Source organism: Ambystoma mexicanum, chromosome 8, assembly GCF_040938575.1.
Source record: "Ambystoma mexicanum isolate Mex_15411 chromosome 8, UKY_AmexF1_1, whole genome shotgun sequence".
NCBI lineage: Eukaryota > Metazoa > Chordata > Amphibia > Caudata > Ambystomatidae > Ambystoma > Ambystoma mexicanum.
The window spans coordinates 1,264,666,369-1,264,686,084 of record NC_090929.1 but is presented as its reverse complement, the minus strand read 5'-3'; positions in this window follow the sequence as shown (position 1 = coordinate 1,264,686,084).

Genomic DNA, 19,716 nt, shown 5'->3' with positions numbered 1-19,716 from the left:
GATGCCTGCATCTCTGCTGAGAGCGTACGTGTGACCCGCTCCAGCAGCTGTTCTGTCCTCGTGACAGTGGAAGCCTCAAGGTCCACAAGAGTCTGTCTGAGGTGATGGATTTCCACCCTCAGGGCTTCCCTCTGGCCCTGGGACTCTAAAGAAATGGCTTCCCGCAGAGTGTGCAGGGCCGCCCGTCTGTCCCTGTTGGACGCCAACATGTCCTACCTGAGTGATTGGCAAATGGAGTCTGTTGCCTGCTGCAGTTGCTCCATCTGCCTTTCTGGGGGGACAATGGAAGTGGCCACCCTCTCCATTGCTTGAGCCATCATCTCAGATGATGCTGCCTGTTGGTTTGCCATACCGTATATGGATTGCTCCCATGCGGTATTGCCTGGTGGCGTACGGCCACCGTGTTGGCGGGCACCACACCTGTCTGGGGCAAGGCGAACTGTGCATTGCTGTGTCGGCACTGCCTGAGGCTGCAGGACTGCATTCCCCCTCTGATCTTCTGGCCCAGGAACAGGACAGAACAGAATCCCTTCCAGAAACACCTACCTGCGAAGCCACATAGGTCTCATCATCCGAATCAAAACCTGAATAGAGGTCTGGGGAGGTGCACCCAGAGACACCCCTGGAGAGAACGGTTTGCAGCAAGAGTGGGTTCTCACCCACCACCACACCCTGTCCCCCACTGGTGCCCGGTCGTGCCTGAGATCCCTCCTGGGTCTGCATCATCTCCTCACCCTCAACAGCATCAAGTGCGTCATCCCCTGCAAAAACATGAAAGACAAAAAATGGAAACAGGCATTAGCACCATGGCACACAATTAGGCCTGACAAGCTACAGAACCAGTACTTGATTGGCACATGTCCCACATGACTATAACCCTCCCATGCATGCACTGTCACTGAGTTTGAAGGGGAGGAAAATGTCAGACACTGATGACACCAAGATCGAAGAGCAACACATTAGCTGCATGCTGGCTAGCAGTGCCATCACACATTGGCCTGTGAGTGCAATGTCCAATCCACATACATGACACATGCTATCACATAGATGGCATGTACCATAGGCATGTCACATATTGTTTGACAATAGGGCTGAGAAATGCATAGTGAAAGTGTGGGAATTGAAACAATCAGCCTGAATGAACACTGAAAAATACGGAACAATGTTGTTGCAAGATGCCACTTCAATGGCAACTGGCGTGATGTTGCACAAAATGTCTACTGTGGGAAGAAGGGATACTGTAATACCCAAATCCAGGGGCGCAGAATGTTTTGGATGAAGCACATGGGTGACCCAAACCACTCAGGCACACACACCCTCACCTGGCACTGAATTAGAACCCCTCACACACACAACATACACATGAATCACACACACATGCATGTGCACTCACCGGACAATGCCTCGTAATCTGGCAGTTCTCCCACACCTTGGATCTGTTCCTCTGTGACGTAGGTCCCAGCAACAGACACATGTACAGTGAGTTCAATGTCCTCTTGTGGAAACCCACCTCCAGTCACCAGAGTAGCGGCATGACTTGAGGCCAGCTTTTTCTTTGCCCTGCGCTTAAGGTCATTCCAGCGCTTGTAGCACTCACCAGCTGTGCGCCTCACAAATCCAAGGGCACTTATGATGTCCGCGACGGTCTGCCAGTGTGCCTGACGTCGAGCAGGTGTGGTCTTGCACCCTGAAGTGATCAACATTTTGCTGTCATGTGCGGACACATACTGCACAAGTGCATCACGTTCGGCATCATTGAAGCTAGGCTTCCTTGGCGTGCCGGACTGCGTAGCCGTGTCTGGAGTATCAGCCTGTACTGGACGAGCACTCTTCCTCTTTCTTTTGGAAGGTGGTGGGGATCCTGAGTGGCCTACGCCGCTCTGGCCACTAGGGGCAGGAGCACTGGTGGACTGGGTAGTTGGAGTGTGGGAATGCACACTGAGCATGGGACTTGGTGCAGGCATTGGCTGAAGTGTGACGTAGTCAGGGGGAACGTTAGCAAGATGGACTGGGACCAACACTGCCCTGGCTGAGAGAGTCAGAGCTGGGGTGGATGGAGCTGAAGCTGCCCCTGCAGCCTTCCCACCCTGCCTACTCGGGGCAGCAGATGACATAGCTGCCCCTGATCTACGTGGCCTGGTGACACCAACTTGCACCGCCACACGTGGCCTAGACTTGGCGACCTGGAAGTCAGCCTGGGAGTCACCCTGTGCCAGGTCAGGTGCCACAATGGGCCGGTCCAACAAGGGCTGAGCAGAGATGGTGTCAGCCACGTTTCCCTCAACCATGGGCGGGGGGGCATGGGTGTCCCTGACTGGTCCTCCACACATGGGGGGCTAGGGGTACCCTGCAAATCCCGGCCACGTCCCCTACCGCGCCCACCACTCCCACCTCTTGAGGCTCGGCCACCTTTGCCACCCTTACCGCGCTTGGTCACCTCCCAACCATGGCCCTGATGTTGTTGTGCGTATGGGAGTTGCACTAAACTATTGTCCTGGGCAATTGGGGTTCAAAGGGGTAGGGTACTAGATGGAATTCACACCCTAGTGCTCTAGCAAGGCTGTATGTGACCCCTGGGGAAAGATGATGGGTCACGCAACGCACAGGCACCCCAAAAACAGAAAATAACGTGCACGCAACCCCTCGTAGACCACGTGCCTATGCTGTGGCACCCAGAAACACAAAAATGAACGTACGCGTGTTACACGCAGCCTACAATGACCTCTGAAGGGGTACTCGACAAACGGGGCAAGCACAGTTGGTAAATACGTGCGCGACTCACCGCCTGCCTATAAAAAGAGCGTGAAAAATACACCCGTGTGCGCGTTGGCAACACCCCCGCCAAAAGAAGAATTGTACGCTGTCTGAGGAGACAGGACAAAAGAAGAAGTGAACGCTGTTTGAGGAAACAGGCCCAACAGAAAATCAGAAAAAAGCTGTCAGAGGTAACGGAGTACGAACTAGAAACGCTGTGAAGTAAATCGCGTGTGAACCGACAAGAAGTACAGAATTCACCCACTCGCTCTCCATGAAAAGTACGTACAAGGAAATGACGTCCTAGACGTACCTTTTGAACCAGCCCACGTCACGTCCAACGTCACTTCCGCGTATACGCGCTAAGGCCCTATCCTCCAATTACACGAGCTGACACTTGGACGTGCAGTTCTTGGACGTGTAACATGCACCCGGGTTCAGGGAAACGCCCGTGCGCACGTCACAGACGCGCTTACGCGCTAAGGGCCTTTGGTCCAATGAAATCGCGTACGCGTGCAGACGCGCTTACACGCTAAGGGCCTTTCCTCGAATTACACGCTGACGTGTAAGATTTTCACGTGCCAAATCACTCCGTATCAAGCTGGCCACGCGTTCGCACACGGAGGACCACGCTCCTGCCCAGAAGGCCGAATTACTGCCCCCCAGAGCCCCGAGCACGCTCCCACCTGCCATCTGCTGCTGCCTGATTGCCTGCTGCCCACGTGCCCTGCCATTTTCTGCCTGCATGTCAGCCCGGGGTGCTGTTGCTGTGACCACCCCTGCTGGAACCGAAGACTCCCGACTGCTATTACATCACTCCACAGCCCAGCCCCAGGACCCAATTGTCCACCCACACCTGCCTCTGGGATTGCCATGTCGGGCACTCCACCATCTGGCACCACTAGCAACCCCCAGCCAGATAGGCAGAGGGCCACCAGGTTCACTGCCACCGAAGTTGGTGTCCTGGTGGAGCAAGTCCTGGGGCAGTATGATGCCCTCTTCGGAAGGTCGGCCGCCGACAAGGAAGGACGGACTCGGATCTGGACGGACATCGTGACTGCCATCAACGTGGAGGGGGTGGCAGTCTGCGACTTCCAACATGTCAAGAAGCGCTGGGAGGACTTCAGGTCCAGGACCCTTAACAAGGCCCGGCGCCCCTTGAAGGCAGCGGATGCTAAGGGGCGCCGGGGCCACCTGTCGGAACATCAGATGAGGGTCCTGGAACGCATATGTCCAGCGCTCCACGTCCAGGTCCTTGAGAGGCAGACCCGTCTGGAGTCGAGCGGTAAGTGTACATGCATACTGATTGGAAGCTGTGCGTGTGGTGGTGTGCCAGTAGTGTGCAGGTTGTACATGTGGTTTTGTAGGGCCATGTATGGCTGTGTATGTACAGGGCTGTGAGGCTGACACATGCAAGTCCTGCAGATGTGTGAGCACACATGTTTGGATTACTGTGTATGTAAGTTGGCATGGTTGTGGTGTCACACATGGATGTTGGTTCCAGCTGCATGTATCTGCACCGTGTACATGTGCATGTGTGTGTATTTGACATGGGTGCAACAGTGATGCAACATGGATGCATGTGAGATTGATATGTAGAAAACTGATTTCCAGATGTGACATGGATGCCAATCTCATCACTGCGACAGTTGGCAGAGGTGTACACATGCATGTAAATGTGGTGGCGTGTGTGCATGTCTAGTGCACTCCCTGTGTTTCATGTGATGTCTGGCTCACCTTTGGCTGCTCATGCTGTTGTATGTGTATGGATGGTGCTGGCTGTTGCAATATGGCTGTGGAATAGCTCATGTGTGTGAGTTGCAATGACATGTGTGTTGGGCATTGTGATGCCATGTCTGAAGTTTGACAATGCCACTCATGTACAACTGCCCATTGTACAGTGCCCTGATGCCTGTCTCCTATCTCTCCCTGTCTGCAGCGTCAACTGATGAAGAGGGCGGAGAAGGTGCTGTGGAGCACAGCGGCAGGGATCGCACCGCCAGCCGGAGACGCAAGGCCCGGCTCCCCTCCCAGGTTGTCATCTCGTCGGGGAGTAAGGAGTCTGGTGCCGCGTCCCAGGTTGCTGGACTGAGTGGGGCGGTAAATCCCCATTTCCCATTTTACCCTTCCCCATTCCCATTTTTGCCCCATAGGGCATAATGGGAGTGGGGAAGGCGCTAATTACGCCACCGTGAATTACGGTGGCGTAATTAGCACCATGGTCCCTTAGCGCCATGGATTTTAACGCCTGCAAAAAGCAGGCGTTAAACTCACCATGGCGCAAAGGGACCTCGGAATCAGGCGTTAAGGGTCGGCGCCGTTAACCCCTTAACCCCTGATTCGTAATGAGGCCCATCGTCCCTGTGAACCCTCAGGGCCATGGAAGTGGACCGCCTCCGGGACATCGAGCAGGAGTTCGATGATGCCCTGGCCCGGGACATCCACATGTGAGCCGTTGGAATTGCCCGCTGCCCTTGTAAATAGTTAGATAGTGTTAGGTTTCCTTTGGTTTTTTCTTTATTTTGGTTGCGCTTGGACAATGCACCACGTTTCCGTATATAGTTTTTCATTAGGTAGTATTTTTGATAGGTTTCATTTCTTCAGTTGAGATCCTGGACCCTGGATTGTTCATCTGTATATAGTTCACTATTGGATTCATCTTTTGTTTTGGATTTCCCCATGGAGCAATGGTTTTCACTTTTGTTTTTCCCTTGGATTTGCTTTGTTGGACTGTGACTTTGGACACCTTTCCTTTGGATTATGATTTCATGTTTTTCATTTTTTTACGGACATGCAGCTTTTCTTTTTTTATTCCCGTTGTTGTTTGTTTGATTTTAATTCCATTCATGTTGCTTATAATACATTTTTTTCTTCATACTTCCATGTGTGGTATTATCGCATTGGTTTCATGCATGTCATGATGTGGGTTTTCACATTCACTTGCAACCATTGTGTGTGTGTGTCGGACATGTGTTCATTTACATACTTGCCATTGGGGTTGTATCATGTAATTGCCTTTTCTATGTGGGTGGATGCAATACTTGGTTGTGTCTTTGGGCTGGGAAGGCTGGCCATAAGGGCCATGATTGAGGATCGTCATGACCCGGGGGCAGGGGGACATTAGTGGGAGCCTGTTGGCAGGTGCCCCGCACTGCTGGGGGGTGGGAGTGCAAGGGGACATGAGTGGGGACCTGCTGGCAGGTGCCCTGCACTGCTGGGGGGCGGGGGTGCAAGGGGACATAAGTGGGGGCCTGCTAGCAGGTGCCCCGCACTGCTGGGGGGTGGGGTGGGGGTGCAAGGGGACATGAGTGGGACATGAGTGGGGGCCTGCTGGCAGGTGCCCTGCACTGCTGGGGGGCGGGGGTGCAAGGGGACATGAGTGGGGGCCTGCTGGCAGGTGCCTCGCACTGCTGGGGGGCGGGTGTGCAAGGGGACATGAGTGGGGGCCTGCTGGCAGGTGCCCCGCACTGCTGGGGGGTAGGTATGCAAGGGGACATGAGTGGGGGCCTGCTGGCAGGTGCCCCGCACTGCTGGGGGGTGGGGGTGCAAGCGAACATGAGTGGGGGCCTGCTGGCAGGTGCCCCGCACTGCTGGAGGTGGGGGTGCAAGGGGACATGAGTGGGACATGAGTGGGGGCCTGCTGGCAGGTGCCTTGCACTGCAGGGGGGCGGGAGTGCAAGGGGACATCGGTGGGGGCCTGCTGGCAGGTGCCCTGCACTGCTGGGGGGTGGGTGTGCAAGGGGACATGAGTGGGGGCCTGCTGGCAGGTGCCCCGCACTGCTGGGGGGTGGGGGTGCAAGGGGACATGAGTGGGACATGAGTGGGGGCCTGCTGGCAAGGGCCCCTGACTGCTGGGGGGCGGGGGTGCAAGGGGACATGAGTGGGTGCCTGCTGGCAGGTGCCCTGCAGTGCTTGGGGGGTGGGGGTGCAGGGGGACATGAGTTGGTGATCAGTGGTGCAAGCGGACAGGTGGCTTGGCTGGGGTGCATGGCCATGGTGGATGGGCTGCCTGCGGGACATGACCAGGGGTGCGGGGTAGTCCCCTGTGGTGTGGTCTGCCTGCAGGGGCCGTGGAGGGTGTAGAGGGAACACCTGGGAGGACCCACACTGCCAATTCACGTGTAGGACTCCCCGCGCACCCCCGAAATTCACGTACCCTGCTCTGACAGCTAAATCGCGTGTGGAACTTCCCGCGAACCCCTGAAATACACATACCCCACTCGCACAGGGCCTATCGCGGGTGAAACTTCCCACGAACCCCAGTAATACACGTTCCCCACTCGCACAGGGCCTATCGCGTGTGAAACTTCACGCGAACCCCAGGAATATTGGCCCTGTGCGAGCGAGCGGGGTACGTGTAGTTCTGGGGTACAGCTGAAGTTTTACACGCAAAAGGGCTCTGTTGAGCGGAGTACGTGTATTCCTGGGGTTCGTGTGCAGTTTCACCCGCGATTTCAGCAGGGTACGTGTATTCCTGGGGTTCGCGTGCAGTTTCACCCGCGATTTCAGCAGGGTACGTGTATTCTTGGAGTTCGTGTGCAGTTTCACCCACGATTTCAGCAGGGTACGTGTATTCCTGGGTTCTCGTGCAGTTTCACCCGTGATTTCAGCAGGGTACGTGTATTCCTGGGGTTCGCGTGAAGTTTCACCCGCGATTTCAGCAGGGTACGTGTATTAGGGGGTTCGCGTGAAGTTTCACACTCGAAAGGGCCCTGGTCGAGGTAGTACGTGAATTTCAGGGGTGCGCGGCAAGTTTTACACGCGAAAGGGCAACGCTCATGCACAATACCTCACAGATGCGCTTACGCGCCAAGGGCCTTTGGTCCAATGATATCGCGTACGTGTGCTGACGCGCTTACACGCTAAGGGCCTTTCCTCGAATTACACGCTGACGTGCAAGATTTTCACGTGCCAAATCACTCCGTATCAAGCTGGCCACGCGTACACACGGAAGACCACGCTCCTGCCCAGAAGACCATTTTCCTGCCCCCCAGAGCCCCGAGCACGCTCCCACCAGCCATCTGCTGCTGCCTGTCTGCCTGCTGCTATTTGGTGCCTGCACATCAGCCATCTGCAGGGGTCCAGTTGCTGTGTCCACCCCTGCTGGAACAGAAGACTCCCGACTGGGATTCCATCGCTCCACAGCCCTGCCCCAAGACCCAGTTGCCCACCCACTCCTGCCTCTCGGGTTGCCATGTTGGGCACATCTCCATCTGGCACCACTAGCAACCCCCAGCCAGAGAGGCAGAGGGCCAACAACTTCACTGCCACCGAAGTTGGTGTCCTGGTGGAGCATGTCCTGGGGGATTATGATGCCCTCTTCGGAACATCACGCGCCAACAAGGAAGGACGGGAGAGGATCTGGGACGACGTAGTCGTTGCCATCAATGCGGAGGGGGTGGCAACACGCGTCATCAAGCACGTCAAGAAGCGCTGGGAGGACTTCAGGTCCAGGACCCTCCACAAGGCCCGGCGCCTCACGGAGGGGGGCCGGGCACGCATGAGTAACATCCAGATGAGGGTCCTGGAACGCGTAGGCCCAGCGCTCCACGCCCAGATCCTTCGGAGGCAGACCCGTCTGGAGTTGAGCAGTAAGTGGCCAAGCATTGCTGTGTGAGACAGGGCATGTTGCAGTGTGCTGGTAGTCTGATGCTTGCCTGTATGTGTGACATAGGCCATGTATGGATGTGTGTGTGCAGGGACATCATGGTCATGCATGTGAGACCAGTTATGTGTGAACCACATGGTTGGTGCATGTGTTTTAATGCAACATGGGGAGCTCTATGTGGATTGCACACATGAAAACATGGCTGTCTCTGTTCCTGGACATGGAGGGGGGTGAGGAATGGGTGCTGGTGTCATGTACATGTATGGTGCACATGTGTGTGTGTGTGCCTGAGAAGTTTGTGTGTGACTTTGAAACACCATGGATGCATGTGACTTTGAAGGCAACATCTTGGTTTACAGGGGCCCTTCTACATGGATGTTGATGTTGATTGCAGGCGCCAGGACTGTTTCTGCATGTGTGTTGTGTGCATTCACCCATGTGTTGTGGAATGGCAGGATGGAAGTCACATTTGACAGTGCCACTCATGTGTTATTGCTTCCTGTCTAGGGTATTTTGTACTGTACCCTGATGCTTGTGTTCTATGTCTCCCTCTACGCAGCGTCAAGTGAAGAAGAGGGTGGAGACGGCGCTGTGGAGCCAAGCGGCGGGGATGCCTCCACTGGGCGGCGACGCAAGGCCCAGCCACCCTCCCAGGAATTACCATCATCCGGGAATGAGGGGGCTGGTGCTGCGTCTGCCACAACGGCTGTGGCGGAAGGGCCGGGTGAGCCCCCACAGGGGCTTCCAATGGCGGAAGACGGTGTGGAGACATCCAGGTTGGTGGTCTCCACAGAGGAGGAGGAGCCCGCTACTGAGCCGCACATGGGGCCTGGTGGGGGTAATACCATTGGTGCAAGTGGTGCAGTCCAGGGCCAGGGTCAGGAGGCAGCACAGGTCACCGCGGAGGGGCCTGTGCATGTCGCTGTCCTTGACCCTGTGACTGCACCATCATGCACCAGCAGGGAGGCCCCGTCCCAGGCCCGTCCACAGGTAGGGGAGAGTGCCATATCACCTGCCTCTCCACTACCTGCGGGCGAGGGGTCCCGCGACCGTATGGGATCCGTCCTGGTGGGTGTCGACTTGCGCACGCGTGTCATTCGTGATGACATGCGTTCTTCCTGGGCGGAGAACGCACGCCATCACGAAGAGCAGCGTTGTGACGTGGCACTGCTGGGAGGGGCCCTGGTCGGTGGGTTCCTACATGTGACGCACCCTCTGGCGGACCTCTCCTCCTCTGTGGAGGCTATGAGCCGGTCGTTCTCCAAATCGTCTTCTGGCCCAGATTCTACAAGGGCCCCCTGTGGACCTGGCCTGACCAACACAGCCAGCTTGGTGGAGATCCCATCCCTGCCACAGTCGGGAGTTGGCGGTCCAGCAGGGGTGGACACCACAACTGGAGACCAGCAGATGGAGGATGTGCAGGCACCATCGGACAGGGCACATGGACAGCAGCAGCAGCAGCAGCAGCAGGAGCAGGCTGTAGGTGGGAGCAATGATGGCTCAGGGCCATCAACATCGGAAGGGCAGGCATCGGCCGGAGGGCAGGAGGACCCTGGACGGGAAGTGTCTTCCGTGTGGCAGTGGTTGGGCCATGCGATAGATGCGGAGCGGCAGCGGGCGGAAGAGGCACGGCTCACGATGGTCAGGGCGGAGAACTCCATGCGTAGCGCCCTGAGGCGGGCCGAGTGCATCGAGGCCATTCGCAGGGACCTCGAGTTCCAGATGTCATCGTCCCTGCGAACCCTCGGGGCCATGGAAGAGGACCGCCTCCGGGACATCGAGCAGGAGTTCGATGATGTCCTGGCCCGGAACATCAACATGTGAGCCGTTGGACTTGCCCGCTGCCCTTGTAAATAGTTAGTTAGTTAGTATTAGGTTTCCTTTGGTTTTTTCTTTATTTTGGAACGCTTGGACAATGGACCACATTTTTGTATATAGTTTTTTTATTAGGTAGTGGTTTTTGGTAGGTTTAATTTCTTAAGTTGGGCTCATGGACCCTGGATTCTTCAATTGTACATAGTTTTACATTGGATTCATCTTTTTTAATATTTTTTTTGTGTTCAGCATGGAGCAAAGGTTTTTACTTTTTATTTTCCCTTGGATTTGATTTTTTGAACTGTGAATTTGGACAACATTTCTTTTTGGATTTCTTTTGCTTATGTTTTCTTGATTTTCATAATTTATCGGACATGGACCATTTCTTTTGTTATTCCCATTGTTGTGTGTTTAATTTGATTTATGTTCATGTTATCTTTAATATATATTTTGTTATACTTCCATTTGTGGTATCATCTCATTGGTTTCATGCATGTCATGATATGGGTTTTGACATTCACTTGCACCCATTGTGTGTGTGTGACGGACATGTGTTCATTTACATACTTGCCATTGGGGTTGTATCATGTAATTGGCATTTCTATGTGGATGGGTCTTTGGCATGTGGAGGCTGGAAGGGCTAGGGATCTAGATTGTGATGACGTGTTGGCTGGGGGACATGTGTCGGGGCCTGCTGGCAGGTGCCCCGCACTGCTGGGGGGTGGGGGTGCAGGGGACATGTGTGGGGGCCTGTTGGCAGGTGCCCCTCAGTGCTGGGGGGTGGGGGTGCAAGGGGACATGTGTGGGGGCCTGTTGGCAGGTGCCCCTCAGTGCTGGGGGGTGGGGGTGCAAGGGGACATGAGTGGGACATGAGTGGGGGCCTGCTGGCAGGTGCCCTGCACTGCTGGGGTGTGGGGGTGCAAGGGGACATGAGTGGGGGCCTGCTGGCAGGTGCCCCGCACTGCTGGAGGAAGGGTGTGCAAGGGGACATGAGTGGGGGCCTGCTGGCAGGTGCCCTGCACTGCTGTGGGGTGGGGGTGCAAGGGGGTAATCCGTTGGTGATCACTAGTGCAAGGTGACATGTGGCTTGGCTGGGGGGCATGCCCATGGTGGATGGGCTGCCTGCGGAACATGACCAGGGCTGCAGGGTAGTCCCCTGTGGTGTGGTCTGCCTGCAGGGGCCGTGGAGGGTGTAGAGGGAACACCTGGGAGGACCCACACTGCCAATTCATGTGTAGGACTCCCCTGCACCCCCGAAATACACGTACCCCACTCACACAGGGCCTATCGCGTGTGAAACTTGCCCGCGCCCCAGTAATACACGTACCCTGCTGAAATTGCGTGTGGAACTTCCCGCGCACCCCAGTAATACACGTACCTTGCTGAAATTGCGTGTTAAACTTCCCCGCACCCCAGAAATACACGTACCCTGCTGAAAACGCGTGTGGAACTTCCTGCGCACCCATGTAATACACGTACCCTGCTGAAGTTGCGTGTTAAGCTTCCTCGCACCCCAGAAATACACGTACCCTGCTGAAATTGCATGTGGAACTTCCTGCGCACCCCTGTAATACACGTACCCTGCTGAAATCGCGTGTGTAACTTCCCGCGCACCCCTGTAATACATGTACCCTGCTGTAATCACGTGTTAAACTTCCCCGCACCCCAGAAATACACGTACCCTGCTGAAATCGCGTGTGGAACTTCCCGCGCACCCCTGTAATACACGTACCCTGCTGTAATCGCGTGTTAATCTTCCCCGCACCCCAGAAATACACGAACCCTGCTGAAATCACGTGTGGAACTTCCTGCGCACCCCTGTAATACACGTACCCTGCTGAAATCGCGTGTTAAACTTCCCCGCACCCCAGAAATACACATACCCTGCTGAAATCGCATGTGGAACTTCCCGTGCACCCCTGTGATACACGTACCCTGCTGTAATCGCGTGTTAAACTTCCCCGCACCCCAGAAATACACGTACCCTGCTGAAATCGCGTGTGTAACTTCCCGCGCACCCCTGTAATACACGTACCCTGCTGAAATTGCATGTTAAACTTCCCCGCACCCCAGAAATACACGACCCTGCTGAAATCGCGTGTGGAACTTCCCGCGCACCCCTGTAATACACGTACCCTGCTGAAATTGCGTGTTAAACTTCCCCGCACCCCAGAAATACATGTACCCTGCTGAAATCGCGTGTGGAACTTCCCGCACACCCCTGTAATACACGTACCCTGCTAAAATCGTGTGTTAAACTTCTCCGCACCCCAGAAATACACGTACCCTGCTGAAATCGCCTGTGGAACTTCCCGCGCACCCCTGTAATACACGTACCCTGCTGTAATCGCGTGTTAAACTTCCCGCACCCCAGAAATACACGTACCCTGCTGAAATCGCGTGTGGAACTTCCCGCGCACCCCAGTAATACACGTTTCCCGCTCTGCGTTTGCTGTTTGCCAGCCCTGTATACTGGTCCAGGGTTGGCACAGCCCTTTGCGCTGAATTGGGAATTTTGATGGCTTTTCCTTGCGCGAGGGCGTTCTTGGGGGCGTAACTGGCGCTGCTGCAGGGTCGCTGCGCCATTCTGCGCCACGGCTGGTTTTGGAGGCTAAAATCCATGAATACGCTGTGCGCGGATATCGATTTTAGCGCACTCGGCTGGCGCAGACTTTCGCACGCGCACACTGTGCACCAGCCGCGTGCGCCAATTTTGGCGAAATTCTATGAATTAGCCTGATAGATTGAGAGAGAAAGAGAGAAAACGAAAGAGATAGAGAGCTGGAGAGAACGAGAGCTAAAGAGAGATAGAAAATTGAAAATATACAGAGAGACAAAGAGTTAGATTGATAGAGAAAAAAATAGGTAGAGAAAGATAGGAGGTAAATATAGACAAGAGAGACAGAGAAAGAGAGATAGTTATACATTCCGAGAAATTAAAAGAGGCAGACATTGAGAGAGTAAAAGAGATATATAGTGAGAGAGAGAGGAGAGAGAGAGAGAGGGGCATAAATAAAGACAGAGAGCAACAGAGAGAGAGAGAGAGACAGAGAAAGGAACAGTGATAGATTAATAGAACGGAATTGAGAGAGTACAACAGATATGTACAGTGAGAGACATGAAGAAAGACAAAGAGGGAGAGAGAGAAATATAAAGATATAGAGGCAGAAAGGAAGGTTGATAGAGAAAGTAATAGAGATAGAGGATAGATAGTGGAGGGAAGAAAGAGAGAAACATCAGAGGGAGAGAAAGAGCTAGAGAAGGAAAGAGAGAACAGGATCGAGAAAGTAAAAAAGATATGTAGTGAGAGAGGGGAGACAAAGAAATACAAAGAGTGATAGAAATATCGAGATAGAGAGCAAGATAGGAAGAGTGATGGCAAAGGTAAGAGATAGAAATAGGAAGAAAAGAGAAAAACAGAGAAAAAGAGAGAGAGGTAGAGAAAGAAAAAGAGAACTGAATTGAGAATAAGAAAGCTATAGAGAGACAAAGAAAGCGAGAAAGAGAGGAAGAGTGATAGAGAAAGTTAGAGAGATAGAGATGAGGGAAAGAGAAAGAGAGAACGGAATCAAGGGAGTAAGAAAGATATGTAGAGATGGCATTGATTGGTTGAGTGGATCCGCAGGGAACGATGAAGCATCTTATGTCCGGTCTGACAGTTCAGGAGGACACTGTGTAGAGTACCAATGATCCATCATTGCTTTCCATAGTTCTGTGGTGATATTCATCTCAAATTCTGGCCACTGCATATGGTCATCCTTCATCTGACCTTTATAAAAATAAAAATGAAAACATCACAATGAATAAAACATCACTTAAATATAACAAAAAAGCTTTAGTTTTCAGTTCTAGTATTTTAATAACAATTGTTACATACCCTGTTTTTTTATGCGGTGTGCCAAATTCACACTGTTTCCGCACCCATATCAGTGCCAATCTAGAAGATGTTTAATAAAAGAATAGAAAATTAGGTAAAAGTTCATTAAACACTGGACTGTTCAATTGAACATACATTATACAATGTTATGGATGACAACAGCAAGACAATAATACATATAGATGTTCAAATTGACGTTAAACAAACTAAACAAAGAAATATTGGTATGGCAAATTGATGCCTGTGATTGTTGCATGTTTTCATTTGTGTCAACATCGAAACTCGGCCCTCCTTGTGAATCACAAAGCATCATTTAATGAACAAAAAAAAGTGATACTTGCAACATAGATGGTTTATATCCATTACATTTGCCATTACATTACATTTGCCATTTGATAAACAGCAGATTTACTACTTACTACTTTGTTTATAGCGCCTTTCATATTTGAATACATGGCCATGGACAATTACAATTAAAGAAAATAGCAACCTAACCATTCCCATTACATGTATTCGTACCATAGGTAAATATGACTGACCTTTGCAGTTTAATCAATCAACACAAGTGTTCATAAATGTTTTTCTTAAAGTATGAGAAACCCATAACATAACATTGTACATGATAGTCGTAGTACGAAGAAACACTTTTACAACAATGTTACAATGTCTCTGTAAATTATAAAACTGGTGAGATGAGAAGATGTAACACAATTTTTAATAAACACCTGTTGTACGTTGCTTGTGTCATAGGGAACTGAAGTCAAAGTGAGCACAACCGTCTTCTCCTTTAAATGAAAGCTAGCAACTGATAAACACAAAATAAATATGCACAAGTTGAACAATCATTTAGCTAACTCACAGTGATGTCGAGAGTATATTAACACTTACATTGAACATTTCAAGGAGGAGACAAATGAATAAAGACTGCAAAACAAACATTTCCATAAAAGCATTTCGAATGGATTGTGTCCTCCCAGATATTCCTCATCTTTGAAATACTCCGATATCCTGCTTGCAGCTCATACACTTTTTTCAGCAGAGGGCATCGTGCGTCACTGTCATCGACCTTGTGTCCTTCGAGAGCCTGCGTACTTCTCGACTATGACGTTGACGCTGGTATATAAGACACGCACCTGTTGCTTCAGTGCTGTTTTTCCACACAGCTGCTTGAAACGGTTCTTCGCTTCAGCGAGTTTGATAACTGCATAGTTTGTGAGTTTTATCTGAAAATGTCCACCCATACCCTGCAAATGGGCTTCAAGAGATGTGTTGAGTGTTCGACTAAAATGTCTATAACCAATCCTCATCGGGTATGACTCTGGTGCCTGGGTTCGGGCCACATTGTCGACGATTGTGGCTTGTGCCAGTCTAGTACTGGAAAAGCTTTTAAAGAGAGAAAGGGGAAACTTGCTTTGAGCAAACCCTCCGCAAAATCGTCCTCTGCAACCCCCACAAAAAAATCGTCTGAAGATAAGAGCCCAAGAGAGAGATCTCCACACCTGACCAAGAGGCACAGCAAGCGCGCTAAGCGTTCGAGGTCTTGTCATTCATCTTCATCGTCTTCGAAGAGATCTAAAAAAGGGCGTCATTGTTCCAGATCGTCCTCTACGGATTCCTCGCCCCATTGGAAACGGGTAAGCTTTCCAAAGAAGGGGGCTAGTAAGGCAGAACTGGAGAAATTCCGTCTGCAGATGTTGGAGGTGTTTGTGAAGGTCGGCAACATCAGCCCCTTCGAAGTTGTTAGAGACTCCCAACCTCATTGCGCCGAAGGCCGACAGGGAGTCGATGAAAACCGCTGACCGCTCGCCCAAGAGCCCGGACAGCAGGTCGTTGAAGACTTTGAAGGATACAAAGTCCTCAAAGGAATCTTGTGCGACACTCATGGCCTCGACGCCTCAGAAGCATACTCCTCCTCCGACCCACTCAACACTGTCGAAGACATCGAAGATGAGTTCATTGAAGTCAAAGTTGTTGGAGACGAGCCGCTCGACATCCTTTTCGGAACCGTCGAAGATTTACAAACCGCAAGACAAGAGAGACTTGTTTAAGTCTATGGCCTCTATTTATGAGGAGGAGGTGGAGAAGGAAAGCTCTAATTATGATTTTGGCCTGAAGTACGGCACTCCTGGTGTTCCAGAGGAGCTAATATCCCAGGATTCAAGAATGAAGGACCTTGTGGACTCCCTAAAGGATGCCAGTGGTCTGGATACTTCTCCAGACGTTGATTTTGGCACTCCTTAAGGCACAGGACCCACTGATGCTTCTTATAGATCAGTGATGGCAAAGGTAATAGAATACCTAGGCTGGGGAAGGTCGTCTGTTGAGTAGAAACAGGATGACTTCACTGATATTTTGGATAAGGGGCCACCTAAGGACCCAATCCTTCCTTTTCATACAGAAGTCATGAATATGGTCTTGGAGAATTGGAAAATACCAGAAACACTCCTGCACTCCACACTTCAAAAAGAAATATAGACCTTTGTCAATGGATCCGGAGTTTCTTTCGAAACATCCAAGTCTACAAAGCCTTGTTGTTCAAGCAGACACTTCTGCTTCTAAGGGAGCAGCCTATCCCATGGTTTCTATGGACAGGGAGGATAAAAGGCTCGGTGCTATGGGAAAGAACATTTGTTTCTGCTGGGATTATGGTGCTGAAAGCAGCCAATGCAACCTGTGCACTAGTAGGTTCACATACACTTTGTGAGAGGGGATTGCCTTGGCATCTGAGCTCATTCCAGAGGGTGAAGAAAGGGATGGTTTTATGAGCATTATTCAGGACGGAAAAGACAATATATGTCAATCCTTAGAGTCAAGTCTGGACACTGCAGACTGTATTAGCCATTCTATGGCTGCTTAGACGTTTCGTCTGGCTACGAAAATCAGGGTTTGCTTCTGACGTGCAATTCCGACTCTTGGGTATGCCGTTTGAAGGTTCTTATTTGTTTGGACCAAGAGCAGACAAAAGCCTTGAGAAATTGCAGTTGTCTAAGGCAGCAGCAAAATCTTTGAGTCTGGCCATTAGGCAACCCCAACAGAATCGAAAAACTCCATCTTCTAACCAGGGATGGAGAAACCGTTAATTTCGGTACTATTGCTCTGTCAGGAGAGTAAGAGGTCAGTTTACACCAAGGGGACAGAAAAGGCACCCATGAGGCGGCTGAGGTCATACAGGCAGAGAAGCTGCTACAGCATCCGCTTCCTTGCCTTCCGCAGTGACCGATGCCCCAAAACCGCTTTGAAGACTTTTAAAGTATTTGTCTGTGGTGGGGGCAGGTTAACCCAGAATTTGAAGGAATGGCGAAGCATCACAACAGATGATTGGGCTCTGCAAACTGGCCCATGGCTACTGCCTCCCTTTCATGAAAAAAACACAAAACTGCCTCCCACGAGGCCAGTCCTTGAAAGTACCAGATCCACTCCTCCCACAGGAAATTCAGATACTGTTGGAGAAGGGTGCAATCGAACATGTGCCTGTAGCGGACAGAAATCAAGGCAGGCACTTTTCTTATTTTCTGTTCCAGAAAAAGGACAGAGGGTTGCCACCCATCTTGGACTTGAGATGCTTGAACAAGTTGCTCAGGAAGGACAGTTCAAGATGGTCACTCTTTCGCAGATCCTCCAGGCCATTCAGCTCCAAGATTGGATGGTGTCATTGGATCTTCAAGATGCTTATTTTCATGTGCTGATTCATCTCAAGCACAGAAAATACCTGAGATTTGCCGTTCTCACTATCAGTTTCGGGTACGGCCTTCGGGCTAACCTCCGCCCAAGGGTCTTCAACAAGCTTATGGTGGTGGTGGCAGTGAATCTATGGAGGGGGAGGGGATTCACATCTACCCCTACCTGGACGATTGGCTGATCAGAGCCCGATCACCCGAGCAGGCTTTGGAACATCTGGACAGCACCCCGCTCTCTCCACAGGCCAGGCTTCTCCCTCAACTTCAAGAAGTCCCACGTGACAACTTCCAATTCATTTGGGCAGTCCTGGACTCTTCCTCAGAGAAAGCTTTGCCAGCTGAGGTAAGGGCTAGCCACATATCGCAGATGGCAAACACATTTCATAGTGCCCAAAATCTTCCAGCCTTCAGTTTTCTGAGGTTTCTCTGTCTCATGGCATCCTGTGTTATTCTGGTATAAGAGGCCCATCTGAGAATGAGGTCCCTCCAGTGGGATCTCAGGACTCAGTGGTCACAGTTCTCCGGCAGGATGACGGATCTGGTATGGATCCTGAGTAGGGGTCACGCAGAATCTTCTGTGTGGGGCATCAAAGAGAATGTGTGGAAGGGGGAACCCTTTTGGCAGTCATGACCAGAGATTACAGTGGTTACAGATGCCTCCCTCTCAGGTTGGGAGGCTGGGGGTCGGGGGGGGTCACACCAACGGTTTGCTGATCAGCGGATGCTGGTCTCTGTCAGAGTCCAAACTGCATATCAATCTTTTAGAGCTGAGGGCAATCAGACCTTTCTGCCTTCTGTACGGGGAGAGAGTGTCCTGATAATGAAGGACAACACAGTGGCCATGCATTACCTCAACAAGAGAGAGGGTGTAGGATCACTACCACTGTTCAGAGAGGCGATGCAGCTCTGGTTTTGGGCACTGCAAGAAGGAATCTCTCTGTCAGCAGTTCATCTGGCCGGAGAGGAAAATACAGCGGTGTATGCTCTGAGCAGGCAGAGCACTGTCTCCCACGAGTGGGAGATAGCTTAGGAAGTTCTTCAATAGATCTTTGCTCTTTGGAGAGCTCTTTGGAGAACCCCTCAAGTGGATCTGTTCTTCAAGTGTCAACAGGAAGTGCAAACTGTTCTGCTCCAGGGAATTTCCTCAGAGAGGAGCTCTAGGGGACACGTTCGTAGTGGATTGGGAATTTCCACTTCTGTATGCGTTTCCATCGATCCCTGTCATTCCTCATGTTCTCAGGAGGTTGATGAAGTTTTGGAAATTCATGATCCCGATTGCGCCGGACTGAGCCAGGAGTGGTACCCAGATCTTCTGGAAACATCCATCTGCCCTCCAATTCATCTTCCCCAAAGGGGGAATCCCCTCTCACAAGAGAGAGGTCACATTCTTCATCAGATCAGGACTCTCAACCTCCATTCATGGTTTCTGAGAGGTTGAGGTACATAAATTGGGACCATCCATAAGAGGTAAGTTTTGCTTTCGGCCAGAAGGTCAGCAACTAAATCTCTATACCGCTGCCACTGGAACACATTTTGCAGCTGGTGTAGAGATAAAGGAATGTACCCATTTTCTTGTGACATACCATCGGTTTTGTCTTTTCTACTACACCTAACCCATCAGGGGCTACAGGTTTCTCCGGACAAGGGCTATCTGGCTGCGCTGTCCATTTTCAAGCTCCGGTCTGGGATCTCAACCTGGTATTCCTGATGGGTTCCCCTTTTGAACCATTACATTCTTGTCCACTTAGGATGTTGTCTTTGAAAACAGTATTCTTGGCGACCATTACCTCTGCTCTCAGAGTGGGCGAGCTTCAGGCTTTATCTTCTAAACCACCATTCACGGTCTTCCATAAGGACAAGGTAGTTTTGAGGGTGCGTTCTTCTTTTCTGCCAAAAATAGTGTCAGAATTTCATTTAACGCAAACAAATGTTTTACCTGCTTTCTACCCTCCTCCTCATCCATCTAAGGAGGAGTAGAGGTTACA